Source organism: Equus quagga, chromosome 12 (assembly GCF_021613505.1).
Source record: "Equus quagga isolate Etosha38 chromosome 12, UCLA_HA_Equagga_1.0, whole genome shotgun sequence".
In the NCBI taxonomy this organism is placed as follows: Eukaryota; Metazoa; Chordata; class Mammalia; order Perissodactyla; family Equidae; genus Equus; species Equus quagga.
In genome coordinates, this window is record NC_060278.1 from 59,831,109 (window position 1) to 59,857,459 (window position 26,351).

General features: G+C 43.2%; 1 protein-coding gene and 1 long non-coding RNA gene across 7 annotated transcripts in view; one reads left to right on the forward strand and one right to left on the reverse strand.

Annotated features, from left to right (window-relative positions):
- Window positions 1-154, reverse strand: part of DDX59 (DEAD-box helicase 59) — a 30,536-nt gene extending 30,382 nt beyond the window's left edge. For 3 of the 4 annotated variants that reach the window (XR_006891114.1, XM_046679030.1, XM_046679031.1), the window contains exon 1: window positions 1-154. The gene's annotated coding sequence lies outside the window, so the exon portion shown is untranslated. The other variant, XM_046679027.1, reaches the window with a different exon arrangement.
- Window positions 128-25,665, forward strand: LOC124248668 (uncharacterized). 3 transcript variants are annotated; one of them, XR_006891117.1, is made up of 5 exons: window positions 128-264; window positions 19,471-19,564; window positions 19,726-19,799; window positions 23,209-23,268; window positions 25,225-25,665. It is a non-coding gene; the product is annotated as an uncharacterized LOC124248668 (long non-coding RNA). The 3 variants fall into 3 exon arrangements; XR_006891116.1 differs by lacking the exon at window positions 128-264 and adding an exon at window positions 8,289-8,419; XR_006891115.1 differs by lacking the exon at window positions 128-264 and having other exon boundaries at window positions 17,899-19,564.
- The last annotated feature ends 686 nt before the right edge of the window (window positions 25,666-26,351 follow it).

Here is a 26,351-nt window from a genome sequence, read left to right on the forward strand (position 1 = left end):
CGCGCAGGCCCGGGCCGGTCCGCTCCGCGCGGGCCCGCTCCTCCTCCAGCGCGGGGCCGGGCTTCCTGACGACCCCCCGACGGCTGGGCGGCACTCCGGCGTGCCCCGGCGGCGGAGCGCGGAGTCCACTTGTCCGGGTTTTGGGAGCTGGCGCGGCGCGGAAGGCGGAGCCCCGCGGGGGCGGAGCCCGGCTGGGAGCGGTGGCGGGAGGGGCGTGGCCGGAAGTCCGCGTTGGCCACGCCCCCCACCCCGCGCCGGCTGGAGGTAAAGCCCGGAGCCCGGGGCGGCTGGGCCGGGTCTGCAGGGACGGGAGGTTTGGGATCCTCCGGGAAGGATCGACGTAACCTAGTGGGCCGGGACTGGGGAAAAAGAGTCAGACGGCCCGGAAGGAAGCAGGCGGGGCGCGGGGCCTGGTGCGCTCAGAAAGTGGGACGTCTGAGTGTGAAAGGGAGGGCAGGGGCCTGCAAACCCATTCTGCCTGGAGCTGGCAGAACAGCTGTCAAATTAACCGGAGTAGGTTTAATGCGGCTTATTGGGTAGAGTGGATGATGCTCGCACATCGCCACACCAGACCCCACCCCCAAAGGAGAATAAGCCAAGTCCCGGCTCTCGGTCCAGTGGCTTGTCCCTTCTCTGCTCTCCGGCCTCTGGAGCCCCGAGCCCCAGGCAGCTTGCGGTGGAGATGGGATGGGGATGGGGGAGGGCAGAGGCTGACGACTTCAAGTACTGTCTTAAGGGTTTTAGGATATTTTCAGTCTAATACGTGACGCCTGCAAAATAATATAATGAGCAAGTGTGTACATTTTAAAGCACGCTGAGAAAACGGAAGGCTGTGACTCCGCCAGGTTACCAACATTACGCAGAGGTGCGTGCACCTGCCGGGTTCTGCCTCTTGCTTCTTCCTCACCCCCGCCCCACCCCGCTACCCCGAGTTCTGTCTCTCCTTGTCATTTTTAGTAAGTACCTTTATCACAGTTGGATGCATTCCTGAAGGATATGTTGTTGTCTTTCTTCCTTTTGAGCTTTATAAAAATAACGTAACATATATAGCCTTATGGGATTTGCTTTTATCCTCAAGCGTTTGTTTCTTCGACTCATCTATGTTGTTAAGAGTAAACAAGCGATAGAATGTTTATTTTCACTGCTGTAATATTGTGTGTCCGTCAAGTCCTTTATGTCTAGTTCTGTTTCTTTTTTTTTTTTTTTTGAGGAAGATTAGCCCTGAGCTAACATCTGCCAATCCTCCTCTTTTTGCCAAAGAAGACTGGCCCTGAGCTAACATCCGTGCCCTTCTTCCTCTACTTGTATATGTGGGATGCCTGCCACAGCATGGCTTGACAAGTGGTGCCGTGTCCATACCTGGGATCTGAACCGGTGAACCCGGGCTGCCCAAGTGGAACGTCGGAACTTAACCGCTACGCCACCGGGCGGCCCGTGTGTATCGTTCTTTATCCGTTTTCCACTTGAGTTGTCGCCAGTGTTTCGTTATAATTAGAGGCAAATATAGGACGAAACTAATGAAATTTAAGCTTCAGGACCCGCCGTGGGTTCTTTCCAGAGCCCTAAAAGAGGAGTCTTGCAGTGTGTTCATGTGGACGCATATTTTTGTAAAATCGGCAAAAGAAAGAGATTTAAACCAGGATGGAGTAGGACCACCTTCTCTTTCCTCTATGGCTTCCCTTCCTTTGACACTTCTCAAATTGGGTGGTGGTGGATGGCTGCAGGCACTTGGGAATGGAGCCGAGGCTGGTTGAGCTGCGGACGTATTTTCTTTGAGTTCATTGAGTGTCTTTATGAGGTTTGCAGTCTGTTCATGTTAAGCTCTTGCTTTTCACCCCAGAGCAGGAAATTGCAGACAGAGATCGTATCAGGATGTGAGGAGTGTGGCCTGCAGGATCCAGCGCTGGGGGTATCAGCGTGGTGGGGGGATGTAGTTTGACATGTAGGGAGCTAGAGGCTAGTCTGTGAAATTCATTAGGTGCATAAACTCATAAGCAGAGGCTCCAATTCTGACCAATGCCTGGGCAAGTGGAACTTCTTTCCCATCAGGAATGTATTCATGATTACATGATGATTATAAGTGCACTTCACACTTTTTCTTGATTGATGCGAATCTCACAAAGTAACATTTATCAGACTCCCTGGGTTGGTAGGTCACAACCTATAACAAAACTACAGTGAGTCTGTCTGGATGTGAAGACATGTGCTTTTTACATCCCAAATATTAATAATAAAACATTTTAATAAACCAGGCTAAAAGAAAGAATTCATAATCTTTTTATTCTCTCTATAGCAAACAGTATTACAGAAATCATTGCTGTATGAAGAAGAGATGGAAGAGTACGCAGCCAGGCCAGCCCCGGTGGGCTAGTTGTTAAGTTCAGAGCACTCTGATTCAGCGGCCTGCGTTTGGTTCCCCAGTGCAGACCTACACCCCTCGTCCGTCAGTGGCCGTGCTGTGGTAGTGGCTCATATACAAAAAAACAAAGACTGGCACAGATGTTAGCTCAGGGCCACTCTTCCTCAAGCAAAAAGAGGAAGATTGGCAACAGGTGTTAGCTCAGGGCCAATCTTCCTCACCAAAAATAAATAAATAAATAAAATAAAACACACATATATATATTCTCAGTACCAATCTTTTGTCAATTGTATGTGTTGCGAATATTTTCTCCCTGTTTATAGTATGTGTTTTCAAGTTTAAAAAATTTTTTCACTTTATTAAAAAAAAAAATCAAACTTCAGAAAAGTTTCAGGACTGAAAGAGTAGCCCCCTTTTCCACAGTTTCACTTTCCAACCCCTGTCCAAAAGTGTTAAATGGGAAATTGCAGGAGTAAACAATTCACGAGTTTTAAATCGTGATGAGTAGTGTGATGAAATCTCACGCTGTCCCACTTTGTCCCACCCGGACATGACTCATGCCTTTGTCCGGCACCTCCATGCTGTGGATGCTGCCCGCCCGTCAGTCACTTAGCCGTCTCGGTTATCAGATTACTGAACTATCGCAGTACTTGTGTTCAAGGAACCCTTATTTTACTTAACGACGGCCCCAAGGCACAAGGGTAGTGATGCTGGCAATTTGGATGTGCCAGAGAAAAGCCCTAAAGTGTAAAGGTGAGATTTCTCCACTTAAGGAAAGAAAAAAATCGTATGCTGAGGTTGCTAAGATCTGCGGTAACTTTTATTACCGTATATTGTTATAATTGTTCTATTTTTTATTAGTTATTGTTGATAACCTTTTACTGTACCTAATTTAGAAATGAAACTTCATCATAGGTATGTATGTATAGGAAGAAATGTAGTATATACAGGGTTCAGTACTATCCATGGTTTCAGGCGTCCACTAGGACGAGGATGAGGAAGGGGTCCTGCACAATGAACTCCCGTATGCATGTTCTTCATATAGATTCACAGTTTGCTATATTTGTGTATAAGAGAAACTGTATATATCTGTATCTATATCTATATATATGTATATATATTTCTGATCTATTTAAAAGTAAGTTGCAGCACGTATCTCTGTGAACAGATAGTCTCTTCTGTACCTACAGAACTGAGACAGGAACCAGCCTAAAGAGACAGGGCCATCTGCAAGGCCCCTGGCCTCACAAGATAAGGCCCCCAACCAATCGGCAAGCTGGGAGAATCGGATAGAGGCCACCAGGATCCAAGTTCAGCAGCTTCAGGACTCTCCTGGGCTTACGACGCACCCCAGCACCCAGGAGCTGACTGAAGCTGAGCCTAGCGCCATCACCACAGTGAAAATCACACTCAGGGCGGAGTGCTAGCATCCTAAGATACACGCAGGGCGTGTGGTGGCATGTAGTGCAACAGCACAAGTGCAAGGAGACCCCACTCCCCCTTACAGGCCAGGACAGGGCCCTCCTCCCCAGCCTTTGCCTAATAAAAGCCCCACAATCCCGCTCCCTAAGAGCCGGTCACCTGCCCCTTTCCTTCCTGCACCGGCTCCCTCATCCTTGCCCTGTGCATGAGCTAATCAACTTTTACTTTTCTACTCCACTTTCTTGTCTCTCTTGATTTCCATCCTGGGGGCCAACAAGAACCCAATGTGCCGGTAACAGAACCACTTTCAAATTTAGGTAGTTTAACATTAATATAATACTCGTGTCTAATATAGAGGCTATATTGACATTCTGCCATTTGTTCCAATAATGTGCTTTAGAGCAGCTTTTTTCCCCAATCCAGGATCCAGTCTAAGATCTTTTCACTCTCTCTATGGAGTCCTTTGATGAGTGAAAGTTCTTAAGTTTAATGCAGTTAAATTTGTCAGTCTTTTCTTTTGTACTTAGCAACTTCGGCATCTAGAAAATCCTTGCCCTGCCAGGGGTTGGGGGGCAGGGGGATGAGGAGCACAGAGGAATTTTCGGGCAGTGAAAGTATTCTGTGTGGTACTGTAATGGTGGACACGTCATTATTCGTTTGTCCAAACCCAGAGAATGCACGACACCAAGAGGGAACCCTGATGTAAACTGCACTTTAGGGGATAATAATGAGTCAGCGCAGGGTCATCCGTGCGGTGGGGGATGTCGATAATGGGGGAGGCTGTGTGTGAATGGGGCTGGGGGTCTTTGGGAAGTCCTGTACCTTCTACTCAATTTTGCCGTCAACCTAAAACTGCCCTAAAAAGCGTCTATTAAAGAAAAAGTCCTTGCCTACCCTAAAGTGAGAATCGTATTTCCTAGAATTTGGGGGGAAACTTTGAAAGTTTTGTCTTTCACATTCAAATCATTAATCCGTGTGGAATTGGTCTTTGTCTGGTATGAAGCAGGGATCCGTTTGTAGGTTTTCCAATGGCCAGCCAATGGTCCAAACACCATTTATTGCCTAAAGTCCTTTCTCCAGTGATCAGCAGTGCTGTCTCTGGTCACATGTCAGGTTTCCATAAGGCACGCGTCTGGGTCCAGAGTCGGTTCCCTCTCTCTGTTTGTCTGTCTGGTTGAGAGGTGTTCTTCAGGAGTGTCTTGGCTTCTCTTGGCCCTTTGTGCTTTCATACATCTTAGAGTCAACTTCTCAGTTTCCTCGAAAAAGTCCTGATGTGCCTCTGATTGGACATGCATTAATGCTACAGGTCAGTTTGAGGGGAGAATTGATTTTACCTACTGTCTTCCTATCAATTTCTCGTTATTTAGCCTCTCTTTAATGGTTTCCATAGAATTTTCTGATTTTCTCCAGAGGTGCTTGCCCATTTTGACCAGATTTATTCCTAGATTCATTACCATTTCTATTATTATTGTTAGTGGTCTCCTTTTAAAAACTTATGTTTTTGAATCATTTGCTGGTTTATAAAAATAACATTGATTTTCATATATTGATATTCTAGCCGGTTTGCTAAATGCTCTTCACGTTTCTAATAATGAATAATGTGTAGATTATTTTTGGTTTTCTGTGTAGACATCAGATGTGAAGTAATGCTAGTTCGTTTTTCCTCTTCTTTCCCTTATCTTGCTGTGCCGGCTACAATCTCCGTCCAGCGCTGGTTAAATGTGATGATAGCAGACATTCTTGTTTAGCTCCTGATTTTGAAAACTTTAATTCACATGATTCCTGATTAAGAATGATGTGTGTTCCAGGTTTTTCAAATACGCTTTATCAAGCATGTGTGTTCCAGGTTTTTCAAATACGCTTATCAAGTTAAGCAACTTCTCTTTCATTCTGAATCTGCTCAAAGTTTTATCATGAATGAGTATTGGATTTTATCAGATGCTTTTTTCCTCTCTTTTTTAAATCTGTTGAGATCAGGAAAAGATTTTTTCTCCCCTAATCTATCAATATGAAGGGTTATATTTATAGGTTTTTCAAACCTTTGCATTCCTGAGATAAACCTAATTTGGCCATGCTATGTTATCTTTTATATACCTGATATTTTATGTTAACTTTTTGTTTAGGATTTCTAAGTTTATGTTTATAAGTGAGATTGACCCATTCTCCTATCTCACCCTCTCCGTGGTTATGCAGTCTTCAAAAAATGAGTTGGGGGAATATCCCCCCCCCCCATTCTCTGGAATAGTTTATAGAGATTGAAATGATCTGTTTGCTGAAAGTTTGGTAGAACTCCCTATGAAATTATCTGGGCCTGGAGTCTTTTTGTATGTGTGGAAAGATTTTTACCCTTAGATTTATCATCTTTAATAGTCAAAGGACTAGTTGGCCTTTTTCATGGAATTCTTGAGTCTCGAGTCAGTTTTACTGTTGTATTTTTTAGTGTCCTTTTCGACTGTTTTCATATTTATTGTCATAAAGTTGTTCATTTTATCCATTTTTATCTTTAAAAAATATTATTATATGTAATTATGCCTCTTTTTCACTCCTAACACTTACTTGACCCTCCTCTTATTTTTGTCTTAATCTCACAGGAAAGTCTGTGTTACTGTACAGTGTTCTGAAGCATCAGCTCTGACCTTGTTGATTCTGTTGTGTGTTTGTTCTCTGTTTCACTGATTTCTGTTCTTTTTTTTTTCTTTCTTTCTCTCTTCTACTCAGTTCAGATTATTCTATTGTTATTTTAATAATGTTATTGAGTTTAGCATATTCCTTTTTAACCTTTTTTTAAATTTTAATTTAAGTTTATTTAATTTTATTTTTGAGGAAGATTAGCCCTGAGCTAACATCTGCTGCCAACCCTCCTTTTTTCGCTGAGGAAGACTGGCCCTGAGCTAACATCCATGCCCATCTTCCTCTACTTTATATGTGGGACGCCAGCCACAGCATGGTGTGCCAAGCGATGCCATGTCCGCACCCAGGATCAGAACCGCCGAACTCTGGGCCACTGAAGCGGAACATGCAAACTTTAATTGCTGCATCACCAGGCCGGCCCCATCTATTTTTCTAATGTAAGTATTTAAGGCTATAAGTTTTCCTCAAATTACTACTTTGTCTGCATCCCACAAGTTTTGATACATGGTATTTTTATTCAGTTCTGGTATTTTAAAATTTCCATTATTATTTCTTCTTTAAACCATGAGTCAAAGTATTTTTAATTCAAAATATATTTATATTTATATTTTTTCCATATACATTTATTGCATTGTGACCTGAGAATAAATATGATATTGATTCTTTAAAGTTTCTTGAGACCTGCCTTATGAACTAGTCCATGGTCCGTTTTTATAAGTGTTCTAAGCCAGAGAATGTTTATTTCACCAACGGATAGATAGGTGCTGTGATATATATCAAATAAATCCAGCTTGGTAGTTCAGAATTTCTACATCTTTACTAAGGTTCATGTTCACGTTTGTCCATCAGTAAGCGTCTTGCCCATTAATAGATAACCTAGACCAGTCAGTCTGCCATTATAATGCTGGATTTGTCTGTTTTTCCCTGTAGTTCCAGCAGTTTTAGTTTTGTGTATTTGGGAGCTGTTTCATTTTAGAATCAATAAGTGTAAAGCAGTTGAAGCATTAACATGCCATAGGATCTCAGATTTGGACGCAGTCACCGAGTCCCATCACAGCCACGGCCATTCTCCATGCCCGGACGGGAAGAGTGTCTTACAGCACCTGCCACATGACCAGCTGACTTGTTGAATACCTTTAAAGACAGTGAGCTTCCTACCTTCCACGGCAGCCCAGTTCTTCACTGATTATAATTACCATTTAATTAGATTCTCTCTAAGGCCAGGCAACAGGCAAAGTGTTTAACAAACAGCATCACGTTTAATACTCAGTATAACTTTATAAAGTATTTTATCCCCATTGTGCTAATGAAGAAACAGGGTAATTAAGCGCCTTGCACAATGGCACACAGGTAGTGGTGGAACAGCGAGAACTTAAGCCTGGGTCTGTCTCCTAAATCCGCTAGGCTACACCACCCGGTTCTGTATGTCACGTCTAAAACCGTGTCCCTTAAACTTTCAGTCAAGGGACCTGGTTCTAACCACTATTTTTAGCGCTCCCAGCACTTCCCAGTCCTTTGGAAACCTCAGAAATAACTCAAGCTAATATGTGTTCTGTAACCCTGAGCTCCTTTTGTTGGTGTTCTCCCAGAAGCTTTGGACCTTTGCCGTACACATTTACATTCTTATTGTAACTTTTGGAAAACTAGTGAGTCTTTACATGTGAGCTGCTTCATTCTTTTTTTTTTTCTTCATGCTTTTTGGTGAGGAAGATTGGCCCTGAGCTAACATCTGTTGCCAATCTTCCTCTTTGTTTTTTCTTCTCCCCAGTGTCCCAGTACAGAGTTGTATATCCTAGTTCCAGGTCCTTCTGGTTCTTCTTTGTTGGATACCGCCTCAGCATGGCCTGGTGAGCGGTGTGTAGGTCCACGCCCAGGATCCAAACCAGCGAACCCCAGGCTGCCGAAGCAGAGTGTGCAAACTTAACCACTTGGCCATGGGGCCGGCTCCAGACGCTTCATTCTTAATGTCCAGCCTGGTAACAGAAGTAGTACAGCTCATTTCTGCATGTGAGTCAGGTTTGCTCCATGAAGCTTCCTACGTAGCCTCAAGCTCTCTGTCTTTCAGGGTTAAAAAGCCAAACCTCAGAACCACTCAGGTCTCACACGTGGCTCAGCCCCACTGTATGCTCTTTAATAAAGAGCTCAGATTCACATTGCCTCTCATGTCTTGCCAGAGCACAGCCCAATTCACCTACACTGGTATTTCTGTTTTCTTCACCGACATGGTCTTGTGATGGTCTGTTAACTGTGGGGCCACAGAAGGCCTTACCTGTAGTTGTTCACATGGAAATCACAGGTGGTCTTACTAACACATTCCTTTCATGCATTATGGTCTATGGCAGGAAGGAACAGGAAAATATCCAGGGTGACTCAGTGGGACAGAGTTGTGGAATGCGTTCCTCCTACCTAACCATTCTAAGAGTTTGCCCCAAGCTGTGCGTTAGAACAGGAAATGCTGCAATGATGTGAGCTGATGTGTGTGTTCTCCTGTGCTGTTGAGACACGTACAGAAATAATGATGCCTCTCATCCTTTCATCTCAGGAGCCTCAGCCTCACACCTATTCATTTATAGCTACTCCTACTCTTTTAAGATGTGAGGCTTGGGAAAACTGGATAAGTTTACATCAAGGTGGAGAAGGAAAGCACGGGTTGATAGCACTTGACTGCCATTGATGTTTTTTCCCTCGTGCCATCACAATGAATCAGACCAGAACTTGGACCCCACTACTTTCTGCCTTCAGCACCTTTTCTTGATAAGCAGTATGATGGAGGCTTCAAATTCTAATAATTGAATTACTTACTCATTCAACAGACTTATGGCATCTACCATATGGCACGCCTGGGACTATAAAGAGGAATAAGAAGGACACCCTCTGCCCTCACCCAAGCTGACAGGAAAGGAGAGAAACAATTACACGAGAAATTCTATGATGGGGGAAGTACAGGATGTCGTAGGAATGTATGGGATGGTCTCATAAGCCAGACATGGGGGACCAGGGAAAGCTCTCCAGAGGAAGTGACATCTAAACTAAGATCCGAGGGCTGAGTAGGGATTGGGCAATTAAGGCAGGAGAGAGAAGAGGAGGGAAAGGCCAAGTGAGAGTCTGGCACAGCCGAGGAGCTGGAAGAAGCCAGTATCAGTCTACTTAGGTCATGTTGTGCTGCAGTAACAAATGACCCCGAAATCTCGGTGGCATATAACAATGGAGGTTTATTTCTCCTTCATGCTGCAATGCAGAGAAAAGATTGTAGGGGGTAAAACGGAGGTAGGCGGCTGAGGCAGTAATCCAGACTAGAGAACATGGCAGCTTGAACTCAGGAAGTGGAAGTGGGGCTACAGAGAAGCGGACAGAATCGAGAGATATATGGAAAATAGACTCGCTAGCCCTTCCTGCTTGGACACAGAGGGTGAAAGAGAGGGGTCGTGGTTGACACTCAAGTTCAACACATACTATGTAGCTTTATATTAACCACAAAACATAACACGAAGATGAAAGCTTTATAGAGATACATTTAATACTCACAAGAGCGTGCTAAATGTTTCGTTAATTTTAGAAATGTCTTCCTACTGATCTCTGATACATCCTAGAGTTTCTGATCTCAGTGGTCAATATTATTCTTTCTATCCAAACTCCAGGCACAGGTGTATTCACAGAGGCACGTAATTCTTGACAGTAAAGTGTCTGGGACACCAAATTAGGAGATGGCCCATTAAAACTAGGTCTATGTTACAGCTCTACTTTTGTTCTGAAACTTGCGCTTGTGAAGATGTCAAGATGGATGGTTAGGAAAAAATGGCCTGGTACCAAGCTATCGAGTCAGCTTCTGTAAACCTTCCCGAAGGGAGGGACGTACAGGTTTCATTAGATTAAACGTTGCAAAGCTGTCGCTCTCTGAAGACAGCGTAGGAGAGGGAAGCCGGGTACCTGAGGGCTACTGTAGATATTCAGGAAGAACATGGTTGCCTTTTGACCTTGTTCCCAGCACGAACGTAGATGAGTCTTGTCAGTTTGCTGTCGTCTTGTCTAACTTGAGCGGTGACTCAGGTCTGAGGATTTATGAGCTTGTTTTGCAGAAGAAAGAGAATGCATTTGGGGAAGTTGTGATCACCAGACAGCCGGCCCCCAGCGGCCATTGCAGATTGCTCTGGGGCTTATGGGGGTGACCCCTCTGTTTCTCTGAAGCTCCTCCTGCCATGCCCCTTAGCTCTATAAAACCTCCCTGCTTTTTGCTCTGGTTAAGGTGGATTTGAGCGAACCCGTGCTCCTGCCTTCTCGTCTTAGCGCACTCGAATGGGGCCTTTCTCCCTCTCCAAGCACAGATGTCTCAGTGTCTGGCTTGCTGCGCATCGGGCATACGGGCTTGAGATTAAGAGGTTCGGTATCAAGAGCTGTGACCGTTAGAACACTTAGGAACCTGCTGCCAGTGTGCCTTAATTTTCCAGAGGAAACCATGCGGTCCTGGATTCTCCCTTTCAAGATTAGGCGTGTTGCTGCGATGATAAGTTCTCCAGAGACGAAGGGAAGAGCATCTGAAGTTTTACTGGGCAGCTCACAATTTCTCAGCAGTGGGTGCGTTGAGAGCACCAATTCAGATACTCTGTTATCTGGCAACAGCCACCTTTCCTTCGAGCTTTCCTTGTCCAGCTTCTCCCACCGTGATCATCTTTCAATCACCCTGGGACCACGGGTCTATTAATTTCTCTGTTTTCTCCCAGGATTTCTGCCATCTTCTGTCTTCCTTTTCTGTCTTCTCCAACTTAGATTTTGTGCTGGGAGGAGGGTTAATTTCAGCAGGCCTACAATAAGCCAGAGCTATTTCACCGAAACTAGAGATGCACCAGAATTGCACAGACCCCTGGTCGAGGCATGGAACATACTGATCCATAACATTGCTTCGTAACCAAGGGTCTGAGGAGTTGGTTCCCTAGCATCCTCCAGAGGTGAGCTATGAGGGTTTGGGTTTTTTTAAACCTCTATGAACGCAAAGATTTTAACATATTTGGTGCATTTCAGTTCATTTCACTAATTATTCTTTCTGAAGCTGAAATTGTCCCGTCTTTGACAATGGGAACCTCTTCAAGCTGACTCCTGGGTCCTTTAGACACAATCCCGTTAGGCTTTACCAGCTTCCTTACTTTCTGGTCTGATGGTCCAGGCTCAGCTTACACACTTTTGCCCCAGACCAAGAAACAGCCGTTTCTACCAGGAGCCTGGATTCCTGGGCTGCGTTGAATGGAAAACAGTATTTAAAAGACACAGTCTAGTCATTAGGGATGCTAATTGCTACTAAATTGGTTATTGTTCCTAAGCCTTTTTAGTGGACACAGCTAAACAATCTTCTTTTTTTTATTTTTTAGGAGGAAAAAAACATTGAGGTCATTCAATTTAAATTTAGGATGGCACGATTTTTATTTAATGTCTTTGATTTTGTATTGGCATCACTTTTCTCCTACACTGAAGATCTGGGTTTCTAAAAACATTAATATGATTATTTGTTATATATAGAATAGTTTCAGAGTAACAACACCAAGAGTATTGCTAAACACATGATTACTGAAAACAGTTTAAAGTGTCTTTGAATTTTTAAAAGATTCCAGGTGTATCCCACCAGGGATGTAGAGTCAAATCATTGTGTTTTCAAACCGTGTGAAATGATGCCTTTCTGTGTGGTTAATTGATAAATCGTTACACAGGCGGGCTCATTTGTTTCGTTTTACTTTTGGTTTTTAGGAATTGCTTTTCTTTTCCATTTTGACTTAATACATAATTATATAAAACTATTACACAGTTTGAAATCAAATCTACAAAATGATGTCTATTCTGAAAAGGTGAATTTTTATCCCTAGTCCTTCAGCCTTATTCATTACCCCCCACCACAGGTTACTTTAAAAAAAAAAATTTGTCTATTCTTTCCTTTTTGAAAATATAAGCAAATATTTTGTATCTCTGCACAAATATATGCCTCTGCTTTTTAGAAAAACAGAAGCATACTCTTATCTCTTGTCTAAACACTTTTATCCGTCTTTTTTCACTTAGCAACATATCCTGGACACCACATCATAGCAGGGTATGGAAATAGCCTGCATTTCCTCCCAGCCCTCCGCTGGGTGTTTTTACTATAGCTCCAGTCTCCTGTTGATAAATATCCGGGTTGTTTTCAGTTCTTTGCTATTGAAAGTAGTCCTGCAGTCTGTAGCCTTCCAGGCGCTTGATCAGGCTTTTCCAAGTACGATCATATTTCATTGAATCTAAAACTCCGTTGACGGTAAGATGCACCATTATTTTATGCAACACTAAGAAAGAAAAACACCCTGACAGTTAATTGGAAGATGCATCTCAATTTCAGAGATTTAAGATGTGGAAAAAAGAAGTGTACGTCTTAAAACTGATGCAGTTAGAATCTCGTGTAACCTCACAGCATCCCTAAAAGTGAGGTAGGAAGGACTATCCCGAGGTCCGTGAAGGAGGAAACTTTTTCTTTGTTTTGACTTTATCGCCAACCCCAAGAACGATGCCCGGCACCTGGTAGACACTTCCTAAATATTTGTTGAATAAATGAATGAGCCCCCATTTTACAAATAAGGTACGAAGTTTAACTAACTTGCCTGAGACCAGACAACTGTTTACTGGCACATCCTGGATTTGAACCAAGAAGGTCCCAACTCGTTCCTGCTGTGTTCCACCCCGTAAACTCATGGTCACCAGCTACAGATGGGACCTCAACCATTCTGTTGCTTTTCTCCAATCGACTTGCATTTCCACTCGCAGGAAAATTATTTTAAACCATCACTCTCTCCAAACCTCAGGGTCCCTTCCCCCCATCTCCACTGTCCCGTTCCCTCCCTCGCTGAGTAGAGAACCTTGCCTCATATTTCGTGGACGACATGAACCCACCTCCTACAGCTTCTTATCAAACACATAACCGTCCTGTATCCACGTTGGCTCTCAACTCCTTCCCCCGTGCCAGTGGAGAATGTCCCCATCTCCTGCAGAAGGTGGATTCCTCCACTGGGACTTGGGACCCCACCCCACCTGCCCCTCCAGGACCCTAACACTCCTAGTTACCCCTTTTCTGCCCTCCAGATTCAACCTGTCCCTCTGTGTCAGTCAAGATTCAGCTTGGCTGCACATAAGGAAGACCCCAATTAATTGTGACTTAAACAAGAGAGAAATTTATTTCTCTGTCATGTAGTTGCTTAAATCTTAATTTGTCTGCATATGTAATACTTAGTTGTTGTATAAAAAAAATCAAATGGTACAAATTGGTACACAACAAAAAGGCAGTTTTTTTGTTTTTTTGGTTTTTTTTTAAAGATTTTATTTTTTCCTTTTTCTCCCCAAAGCCCCCCGGTACATAGTTGTGTATTCTTCATTGTGGGTTCTTCTAGTTGTGGCATATGGGATGCTGCCTCAGCGTGGTCTGATGAGCAGTGCCATGTCCGCGCCCAGGATTCGAACTAACGAAACACTGGGCCGCCTGCAGCGGAGCGCATGAACTTAACCACTCGGCCACGGGGCCAGCCCCAAAAAGGCAGTTTTCTTCCTACCCTCCCCTCAGCCTCCTGTCTCTTCCTCCTGTGGCTTCGTAAATGGTATTTAAAGCCATGGGACTGGCAGTGGTCACTTGGGAGCATGTGTGTGGAGAAAGAAGAGGACCCTAGGACAGAGAACTCTGGCACTCCAGGATTTAAAAGTTGAGTAGAAGAAGAAGAACTGAGAATTCTGAGAGTCTGAGAATAAACTTCACTGAAGAAGGAAACCCCAGAGATCGTCTTGCCCTGGAAGCCAAAAGAAGAAAATATTTCAAGAAAAAGAGAGCGTGTCTAATACTGCTCAGAGATTCAAGTAAGATGAGAACAAAGAAGTGACCGTCATGTCTGGCAGCAAGAAAGCGCTTAGTTACCTGGACAAGACGAGGCTCAGGGGAAATGGGCTGAGGAGAGAAGGTGAGGTAACCAGTGAAGTCAGCGATTACGGTTAAACTCCAGAAGTTTTGTTATGAAGAGGGCAGAGAAACTGGACTAGGACTGGAGAGAGAGACGTGGTCAAGATCATTTTTTTCGGGGTCGGCCTGGTGGCACAGCGGTTAAGGGCACACGTTCCCCTTTGGCCGCCCAGGGTTCGCCAGTTTGGATCCCAGGTGCGGACATGGCACCACTTGACAAGCCATGCTGTGGTAGGTGTCCTACATATAAAGTGGTGGAAGATGGGCACGGATGTTAGCTCAGGGCCAGTCTTCCTCAGCAAAAAGAGGAAGATTGGCAGCAGTTAGCACAGGGATAATCTTCCTCAAAAAAAAAGGGTCATTTTTTTTCTCTTATAAAATAGGAGCTATTATGGGATAGTGTTTCCTGGTGAAAATAAACTATCAGAAAAGGGGAAATCGATGATACACATGAGAGAGGGAGTAATTGCCAGAGCAAAGTCCTTGAAGATGCAAGACTGGCATGGGATCCAGAACACAGCAGAAGGGTTGGCCTTTGAAATGAGCAAGGACACTTGATCCCCAGGACTGGGAGGCAGCTCACAATGAGTATATATGAAGGGAGGTTGTAGTTTGAGTGGCCCTTGTCTGCTTTATTCTTTAGTTTTAAATTTTATGATCAAAAGGTAGGGGTGAGGGTGGGGCTGCAGTTGGGGTTAGGGAGAGGTGGTATAATTCAGGAGGTTTGAAAAGACAAAATGTGAAATAGTTTTGTTGAAGAGTAAGAAACAGAACATTCCAAGAAATATAATAGGATTGTTCAGCAATGTTAAGCACCTGATTTAGATTTGGGGCCATGAATTTCAAGGAGACCAGTGGATGTGGTGAATAAGACCAGCTCAGTCATATTCAGCTGCCCTAATGCTGACCCAAAGTGGGCAGATCACTGAGAATAACCAGAGTGGAGGCCTTTCCCAATGAATACACCAGGGGAACCTCCCGGAGAGGGGGCAAGGAGTTTTAGGGCATTTTCAAGGAAATGATTATAAACATTATGGACGTTGGGCTGGGTGAAGAGAGGGATGTGAGGACGTGGGAGGTGATTCTAGTTGGGAAGATGATAGAGTCTATGGATGGGAGTTCTTGATGGAGTCAAAGAGTTGCTGGAGCAGGAGCTACACACAGAGGAGGGGAGCCAGAAGGATGGGGGTGGTGGCCAGAGAGTCAGGGTTTCAGAGGTGGCGCAGGGATTGTCGTGGCAAAACCAGGACTGTGACCATGGACGTTGGGGGTGGGGTGGAGGATTATGTTTTGGAGGCCAAGAAAGCTGAGGATCCGAGAGGCCAATGGATCGTCCACATGAATATTGAAATCAATTTTAAAAAGAGAGAGAGAGAGAGAAGAGAGAAGGAGAGCAGAGAGCCAGGCGGGATGAGGACTGTTTCCGCCTTAACTACAGGCAGGCCTGGGCCTTTCTGAGGCGGGCGGGATATTTCCAAGAAAGAAGAGAAGAGGGGCAGAAGGCAACGTGAAAGGAAAAAGCCAAGAGATTGTGTCCCAATTCAGTCCTGTGTCCTGGCTGCCTGATTGTGAACGTTGAGTACGTTCACTCTTAACCCAAATCTGGGCATTCTTCCTCTAGAAGGGAGAAAGGGAGGGGGCCACGGTGAGAAAAGAGCATGGTTCTCAGGCCGGAAAATTCTCCGTGGTCTGTGCACAGGGGCTTTCTCCCCCAGCCCCCTCGCCTGCTAAACGTCTCCATAGATTTCATCAGATTCTCAAAGTGAACGTGACCCCAGAAGATCAAGAACCACCTCAAGATCAGAATATGTTCCCAATAAAGGGGAGACGCATCAAAGCAATACTCGCATTATAATAATAATGATAAAATGATAACAATAATCATAGTGGCTGACATTTATTGAGTACTTTCTACGTGCCAGGCACCTTCCAAGGGATATGACCCTGAGCACACACCGTGAGCAGCCTGGTCTGTGTTGGAGGGGTGACTCACGAGAAATCCACACGTGGCTGGTGCAGTTTACATATCAATCTTTTGTGAGTTGGTTATCCTGGATCCTTTAACCAGAGACCAGTCAGCCTGATCAGATCCCTGGACATACATAGCTGACTTCAACCTTGGTGACCACGTCAATGGAAGTAACCAAGGGAGACCCTGCTGGCGGGGTCACTATTTCTCTAAGTCTGTATCTTCTTAGTTGCTTCATTAGGTTATTTCATTTGAAATGTTTTCTCACAATGGCGGTTTACCCTGTGAAGCAAAATAAATTAGTCCTTCCTATAGGAAAGGAAAGTAACATTAAACTTGGAGGTCTTTAAGACGTGGGGAAAAGTTGATTATTTGACTTTTAGTCAATCTGTCAAAAACTATTAGTTTTGAGATGTCCCTATTCTTCTAAGTCCATGATAAAATGTGAATTCAAAATTGCTCAAAATTTCAGAATGATAATATCCAAGTTTAGGAAGAGTGTGGAGAAGCTGATGCTCTTGTAAGCTATTAATCAATGAGCATGATGGTGGAATGTATCAGGTGCTTAAAAGTATTCATGCCTAGCAATGCCCATTCTAGCATTTTTTATTGCAAACTAATTACTGATGCATATAAAGGTATATTTTGGAGGTGTTTGTTACATTATTTGCAAATAATATTATTCTGGGAACAGCCTAAATATTCAGCAAAAAGGAATTAGTTAAATTAATAATGTTCATCTGGAATATAATGCAGCCGTTAAAAATTATGTTGAATATTTAATGAGGTGAGAGGATGTAAGTGAGCTATTAAGAGAAAAAAACAGGCTCAATTTTCTGAAAATATATTAATAAAACTCTTAGAAGAAAACAGGAGTAATCTTTGTGATCTTGGGTTAGGCAAAAGCTTCTTAGATGTGACACCAAAAGCACAAGAAAAAAAAGGAAAAAATAGTTAAATTTAAACCTTTTGTGCTGAAAATTATACCATCAAGAAAGTGAGAAGACAACCCACAGAATGGGAGAAAGGATTTGTAATTCACATATCTGATAAGGGACTTATATCCAGAATATATAAAAAGTCTTACAACTCAACAATAAACAGAAAAGTAATCCAGTTTTTAAAAGGGCAAAGAATTTGAATAGACGTTTTCCCATAGAAGATATACAAATAGTCAATAAACACTTAGAAAGGTGCTTAACATCATGAGTCAATAGAGAAATGCAAATCAAAACCACAATGAGATACCACTTCACCCCATCTAAGATAGCTATTTTAAAAAAAGAGAGAGAGACAGACACGGAGCCCAGCCCTGTGGCGGAGTGGTTAAGGTTCCATGTGCTCTGCTTCAGTGGCCTGGGTTTGCAGGTTTAGATTCTGGGTGCAGACCTATCCACTCATCAGCCATGCTGTGGAGGCATCCCACACACAAAGTAGAGGAAGATGGGCACAGATGTTGGCTTATGGCTAATCTTCCTCAAGTGAAAAAAAAAAAAAAGAGGAGAATTGGCAATGGATGTTAGCTCAGGGTAAATCTTCCTCTCACACACACACACACACAAAAGACAGACAATAAAAAGTGTTGGCAAGGATGCGGAGAAATTGGATACACTTCATACACTGCTGATGGAAATATAAAGTGTACATAGCCATTGTGGAAAACTAATCTTGCAATTCCTCAAAACATTAAGCATAGAGTTACCATATGACCCAGAAATTCCGCTCCTAGATTCCAAGAGAATTGAAAACACATGTTCAAACAAAATCTTGTGCGTGAATATTCACAGCAGCGTTATTCATGACAGTCAGAAAGTGGGAACAGCCCAATGTCCGTCATAAATGGATAAGCAAAATATGGTATATCCATACAATGGAATATTATTCAGTAATAAAAAAATTAAGTATTGATACATGCTACAACTTGGACGAATCTCGAAAACATTAAGCTGAGTGAAAGAATTCAGTCACAAAAGACCACGTGTTGTGGTTCCATTTATATGAAATGTCCAGAATAGGCAAATCTATAGAGACAGAAAGAAGATTACTGGTTGTCTAGGGCTGGTGGGGTGGGGTGTATGGGAGGGAATATGGGGAGGGACGGCTAACAGGTTTCCTTTGGGGGTGATGAAATGTTCTAAAATTATATTGTGGTGATAGTCGTACAGCCCTGTAAATATACTAAAAAACATTGAACTGATAAAAAGTGCTAATAGTAGGTATTTCTGGATGGTTGGCTTATGTTGATTTTTGTTGTGTTTTTTTTTTTTTGTTCATCTATATTTTCTACAGTGAACAAGCGTTTCTAGTTGTAAGAAAAAAGAAACAAAGTTATTGGTTTAAATGATTTATCTCAACAAGGTAACTTCTTAGAATCCTGTATGGAGGTTCCTGGGTTTGGGGGCATTCTTAAGTAACGATCCTTGAGGAAAGTTGCTGCCTTCTTGCGAGCCGTTCTCCACGTCTTCTCCTTATTCTCTGCTGTAAAATAGAGGAAGCTTTTTTTCCCTTCAAATAATGAAATCTGTGGGTGTTTCCATTTTTTTCGTTTTACGTGGTGATTCATTTCGGGCTGAATGCCTTTCCATTTTTGACTTTTCATTGTTTGCTGCGTCACAAGAACTTCTGCATTTTAAATTCTCGATTTGGATGGGAATACAGTCCATGTGGTTCCACAAATGGAGTTTAAACCTTTCCTCCAATTTGGCAGATTGCATTCTTGCTCCTTCCCCTACCCTGAGACCGATTATCGTTTGGTTGTAATCCCTTAACGGTGATAAATATAAACGACAATGAATGCATGTTGCAAAAAGAAAATCTTAAATTTCAATTTGACTGTCTAATAATATGCTGTGAGAATGAAAATGACTGTGTTAAAATAGGTTATAAATGTCTGAAACATTATATAAAAGTAGTTGGAAGAATTAGGGGTTTTCTCTTTATTATGGCCTATGTTGAATGTTAATTAATTAGTTTATTGCAGGTGAGAGGATCAATCAGTATCAGGTGATAACTAGGCTTAAGGAAAACAACTATCAATTCATATTTGCTTAAAAGATTAAAGACATCTGCTTGCCTAGTTGAAAGGCAATACTACTTAAGAGAAATCCACGAACATGTTATAACGTCAGATTTTCCTCTTAGACATAGACCATGAAATTAAGAATGACTACATTACACTTGGAGGGGGCACAGACTGCAAAATCTGAGACAATTGATAGAAAAGCACTTCCAAAAGGTAAGAGCATTATAAAATAGAAGATACTGTTCTTATTACTATCATCATATGAAGCAAAAAGATACATGTTCTTAAAGAGCATAAACATAGACCTTTGCAAGAAATTCAAGTTCAAGGTTTTTGCTTGTGTTAGTCAATGTTTGAATTTCCTTTAAACACAGGGTCTGGAGCTAAAAAAGACAAAGAGAGGAAAAAAACCTTTGGAAACAAATGCTGGTTTTCAGTGGCCACTTAGGTAAGTGCTGAAATCTTTTCAATATTAATTGCTCAGTTGTGGCCTGCACCTGCATCCTAAGGAGGAAAGGGAAAGCCTTCGTGTGAGGAGGCGGGCAGACCCTTAGCTGGGCTGGAAACCGCGTCAGAAGGGTGGCTATCTACGGGCCAAGTTTGTGTCCAGGGCCAAGGATGCGGTTGTGTTTGCATCCCTCCGAGATCATGCATCAGCAACAGGTTGGTGGACAGGGCGTGGGGAAAATGCCCTTCTAGGCAAATGCGAGACATACGTTTTCCCTCCGGCTTATTATGTCGTGATTATTTTGGAGGAAAACTCATCACGCTGAGGCTTTCTCAGAGCCCTCTATTGAGGCCGCCTGCCCGGCCGTCTGCCTCACCCACTCTGCTGTGAATTCCTTGAACACAGAGATCCTGGATTTCTACCTTTGTGTCTCCAGCACCTTGGCGGTACTTGGCAAATCAAAAATATTTGAATGGCTTACAAGGATTTAATAATCAAGCAAGCTGCTGACGAAACGATAGAAATTTATTTTCCAGCTTAAGGTAATTTACGGCTCTCAGAGTAGAGAAAGCTGCTCACAGGTGCCATTTGCAGCTTTTCTTTGCTAAGAAAACAACCAAAGGGGATTCTGGCCCCTAATATTCTCCCTCCTACACTTTCTTGTCCCTATACCTTGAGTTTCCGTGCTTTTTCTAAGACTGGATCAGACCCAAGCTTGTACTGCAAGCCTGGCTGGCCTGTCTCTCTGCAAGGTCCTAGATTTAGACAAGTGTGCCATTTGGAGTATTCCTAATAATAACACCTCAAAAAAGCGTTACAGATATTTCTGTATTAGGATTCGATTTTGAGAAATGTGAAGACCCTATATTCCCCGAGTCAAATAAAATTTTACTATGAATGCAGCTGACGCGTCTTTACCTCATTTGCTTTCGATAAACAGGCGTGTGTCTGTTTGTGTGTCTATAATTGTTTGATTTTGATTTTTCATCGTGTTACTTAAAAAAAACAAACCCAGGATTTAGAGTTTACCTTTCAATTACTTAAAAAAAAAATAACCATATGTTGCGGTCTGAATGTGTGTGTCCTCTCAGAATTCATCCGTTGAAATCCTCACGACCGATGTGATGGTGGGGGGTGGGGCCTTTCGGAGGTGCTCAGGTCATGAGGGTGGAGCCTCATGAATGGGATTAGTGCCCTTATAAGAGACCCCACAGAGCCCCCTCACCCCTTCCACGCAGCTATGAACCAGGAAGCAGGTCCTCACCAGACATGAACTCTGCTGGATGATGACCTTGGACTCCAGCCTCCAGAAGTGTGAGAAATAAATGTCTGTTGTTTTTAGGCTGCCCAGCCTGTGGCGTTTTGTCATAGCAGCCGGTGACTGACACCATAGTAGCTCAAATGTCTGATACCGTAGGAGGTGGAATTGATTTCCTTTACAACATGAAAATTGAAAAAGGAGTGTAATAGACATTAATTTTAGCTAGCCATACTTGTGGTCATCTCATGTGTAGCTAGGTTTCATGACGACAGAAGAAAGAAACCCTCATGGGTCACCTTTGGAGGATGCTGGAGAGCTAGTGAATACTTCTCTGATCTCTGCACCCAGTTCCTGGCACAGAGCTCCTGAACTTTCACCCTTGGGATTTCCTGAGTGATGGGGCTGAGAGGGGCATCTTCAGTTATTTATAACAAGCCCCTTCCAACCACACCTGAGTTTGTGTTAATGAGGTGGCTTTTGAAAAGCTTCTAAGGATGAGACTTAGGAGGCTGGTTGTCAGGGGAGCCAACCATGTGATTAGAGGGTCTGAACTTTTGGCCCCACCCCCTGACCCCTGGAGGTGGACTTCATCCCCAGTGATCAATGATTTAATCAGTCATGCCTACACATGCCTACAGCAAAGCCTCCATAAAAACTGAACAACAGGGTTCGAGAGCTTCTGGGTCGGGGAACACGTGGAGGTTAGGGGAGGGTGGTGCCCAAGGAGAAGCCATGGAAGGTCCTCGCCCATCCCCATACCTTGCCCTGAGCAACTCTTCCCTCCGGCTGTACCTGAGCTGTATCCTTCGTGATAAACTGGTGATAGAAGTGCTTCTCTGAGTTCTGTGAGCCATTCTACCAAATTATTGAACCTGAAGAGGGAGGTGTGGGAACCCCCAATTTATAACCGATTGGTCAGAAGTACAGGTACCCCGAATTTGCGTCTGGCACCTGAAGTTGGGGACAGCCTTGTGAGGCTGAGCCCGTAACCTCTCTGTCTGCGCCAACTCCAGGCGCTTAGTGTCCGAATTGCTGAATGTGAGGGAAAACCCCACACATTTGGTGTCAGAAGAGTTGTGGGTAGAGAGAAATAGTAGTATTTTTCTTTTAGGAACCAACTTACACATAAAAAAGAACCAAACAGTTGTTTGTCTTTCCTGTACAGACTGTATCTCGGGGCAACCATTAGTTGATGAAATAAAGGTTCCCTTTGTAAGAGAGATTCTAGCTAAAAAGTAAAGCAAGCATGATGGAAGATCGTGGTGTGGCAACCCCTAATGAAATAGTGGGTGTGAGCCAAAATCATGAGGGCTGCTAAAAGCATGAGGTGGAAAGCTGACGGAACCTTATAATGTGTGACTCAGCCGGGCAACGCCTGAATCCGCTGATCCGTCTTACAGCACAGAAAGACAGTCAGATACATTGTACCTCCTGAGGAATACACACAGTCACTTACAACGTATTCTTGCGGAAAAACTGAACCTAAATCTGATTGAGCCTCTAGATGCATCAATTTACAGAAAATATAAGAGACAGAGGAATCTTTTAAACAGCATCAGTGAACGCAGTTCGTAAAAGTCAGACTGTGGGAAAAGTTACAGGAAAAATGGCAAAAACATTCCAGGGAAAAGAAAGTGAGGGACAGAACCAGAGAAGGAACTCAGAGTTTAGGAGAGACATGTAAACAAAACGTAAAAATATGTGACCCTATTTGGTTCTTGATTTAAACAAACTGATTGTAAAAAGAAAAAAATTCAAGAGCTGCCAAGAAGACTCTCCCCACTAAAGGTGGAAAGAGGATCACAACACCGCCCCCCCCCCACCCCCCAGTCTTGTTGGCTTTTGTTGGTATAAATCCTATAGTTAAAGAGATGTACCTTTTAGCTAAACCCTGTTGTCCTGAGTTGAGCGCTCCTAAAAATCACCATATTAAAACTCAGCAAGCCCTGATCCCCAAACTTAACTGAGTCTGTGAGCTCATTGCCCAAAGCCAGCACCAATGAAGGACCTAAAGCTTGAAGGTGATGATTTTTTAAACAGTGCCCAGAAGAGAGGGGATAACACAAAGACAGGGAAAACTCAGAAGTCAAATCTCACTGACTCGGTGAATCTACTGGGATCCCTGACTTTTCCCATGTGATTTTTCAGGGAGCCAGTTCCAGAGAAGATGCTCCTAGAAGGGTCCTGCAGCACAGCCCAGCTCAGATGGTGACGTTTGGTTTTTTGTTTGTTTTGTCTTTGGAGTTTTTTTTCCCCGTATATTTTAATATGAGGACCTGAGAGTTTAGAAGACCAAATATTTCAGACCAGACAATGAAGCCATTTTGTGCAGTTTTGACTCCAAAGCTACAGGACAGCCTCCTAGCCTCCCAGGTGTTGGCCCCAGGATCACTCTTCAAACTAATGGGAATCTTAAAATCCAAATTAGAGGGAGCAAGGCCTAAGTCCCTTCAACAGCATCGCTCTTAAATAATCATCTACTCTCTGTTTAAATACCTCCAATAATAGGAAATCTCAGGCAGATTCCGTGGTTGGCCAGGTATAATTGTTATAAAGTTTCATTTTTGTTGCACAAGGAACAAGGCTGCTCCATCTTCCATGATAGCACTTGACTTCTTAAAGACAGCTTTCTCATCCCCCCTAAGACAGCGAGTGTTACCTGGAGTCCAGAGAGTGTGAAGGACAGAATGAGGGGACAGCCCTTCTGCTGGGCAGTGCCAGCATCGTGGAGCGGGAAAGCCTGAGGAGTCTGGAAGAGCACTGGACTGTTCATTAGATGCTCTGATGCTCGATTGAAGTTAAAAAGTTATTCCCGTGGTTAAAAAGAGAGAAAATATGTGAACATCTTTTTTAAATGGTTTTAAAGCCACTGTCTTAGACCTCTCTTTCCCTGGTTAGACATTTCCTGCTCTTTGAAATAGTGATAATCCCAAAGGAAAGGCTCAATAAGGTTTGGCGCTCACACCTCCCTTTAGGCGAGAAGTCATTAAGTTCTTGAGTTAACAGGTCATGTCTTCTAGCTCCTATAGAGCTAGAATAAATAACAATTCTATTTGCATCAAATAATTACTTAAGATGAATAGATTATGGTGTCAACACTACTGTATTAGATACCCTGTAGATTTGGCCTCTGTAAACGGGACCCCCAAGTAACTGTCTGAAAACAATAAAAGCATAGGTATCATGTAATAACATACGGGCTCCACCGTGTTTGGGGTCTCAGGCTTCTTATGTTTTTGCTCCACCTTCCCTCATCTGGAAAGGTAGGATGGCTTATCCTGTAGTGGGAAAGTCATATATGTACATGACATTATATATACATATATAAAACTTTTTTTTTGAGGAAGATTAGCCCTGAGCTAACTGCTGCCAATCCTCCTCTTTCTACTGAGGAAGACTGGCCCTGAGCTAGCATCCATGCCCATCTTCCTCTACTTTATACGTGGGATGCCTACCGCAGCATGGCTTTTGCCAAGCAGTGCCATGTCCACTCCCGGGATCCGAACTGGCGAACCCGGGGCCGCCGAGAAGGGGAATGTGGAACCGCTGCACCACTGAGCCAGCCCCAATATATATAAAACTTTTATGTCACCTCCTACAACAGGATGAGCCATCCTATAGTTGTGTACAACTCCAGGCTATATCTAAAAAGGGAAAGTGGATTATGCTACACCTTTTTATATATATATAAAAATAAATATGCATATGTAACATATACATGTGCACACATATGTACACATGTGTGCACATACGTACGTATGCATATATACACACATACGTAGATATGAAAGAGTAGCCTAGCCCACTTTCCCTTTTAGGACAAGATCTGGAAATTGTATCCATCACTTCTACTCACTTCTCATTGGTTAGAACTTTGTTACATGGCTACACTTACCAGTAAGGCAACTGGAAAATGCAGTGTTTCTTCTGGGTAGCCGTGTGCCCAGAAAGAAATCCCCTTACTCTGGAAGGAGACAGTGCATAGTATGGACTATTGATTGAGAGCATTTATCTCAATAACTCTAAATAGAAGCTATGGAACCACCTATTGTAACGATAATGAGCCCTAAGCTAAGAGTTTCACTGAAATGCCCAAATATAAGTAGTATATGGGTGATGGATATTTGTTCTTGGCCGCCTAACACCCATTCACTCTGCTTCCAGGAACAACCTGGCTTTCATTTGGGAGTCCCTTCTTCCTCCGTCCACGTGGTTCTGTGGGTGCCCCTGTTCTTGAATCCAGCGGTGACTCGTGAGCCAGTGCAGCCAGTCAGACCATCACGGCCCCCACACAGCAGTGACTGGCTCAGGGCTTCCTGTCGGCCACTGCAATCGCAGCCTCTCCTTCAGTTCTGCAGCCATCTTGCTACACAGAGCTTGACAACAAAACCAGATTTATTATTTTTTTAGCCCAGAATCCAGCCATGTTTGGAGTCTGCTCCACATTGGGGCTTCTTAGCTACAAGATCCAGCAAACCCTCCTCCATTTTTGTCCTGTTTTATTTTTCTCCTTATACTAGTTCATAGTGGATTTTCTGTAGAATCCTCAGTGATGTATTTGTGAATATTTCTAAATCTCTAAAACGTAAAATTATACAATGAAGAATTAAAATAATTTTTAAAAATCAAGCAAAATATCTGACTAGTTTGTATATTGAAATGAGTGAGCTGTTAGCATATAGTAAAGATACACAAAGCATCATTGTTCTACACTGTGCTTCCAGAACTTGGAGCATTAGTGTGTGACAGGCGTCAAGAATTCTTTGTCGCACATCACCAAGTAGCTGATATTGCTGTAGATTCAAGAGCTTAAAAATTTGGTCATTATCAAGACCAATTATCAAGAGTTCAGCCTTAATTCTTTCTGAAATGAGGTGGGAGTATAAATAAGTGTAAAACGACATGAAGCAATTTGCTTCCCTTTCTAGCAGCTTCTTCTCCAGGAAGCCAGTGCTCTTTTTACGGAGTCTGTATCCTCATCCAGTGGTTCTTAAAAAGCACAACATGCTACTTCTGACCACTTAGAGTGAATAAATAATTCAGCGTGAGATAATGCCAAATGTCACACACAACAAATCAAGCTTCCTCCAAGTCCCTCGAGAAGTATCTTCAGAAGAAATATGGAGGGACAAGTTCATGGACTCCTATACTGTTTGTCATAATGTCAGAACAATAAGAAACATTCATACTTCAGGTTGTGTGTGTGGCAAAGTGCCCTGTGATCACCCGGGTGGTGCTGGGGTTGAGAGATGTACTTGAAGCCCACGTGGATGGGAGAACACAGGCTGAAC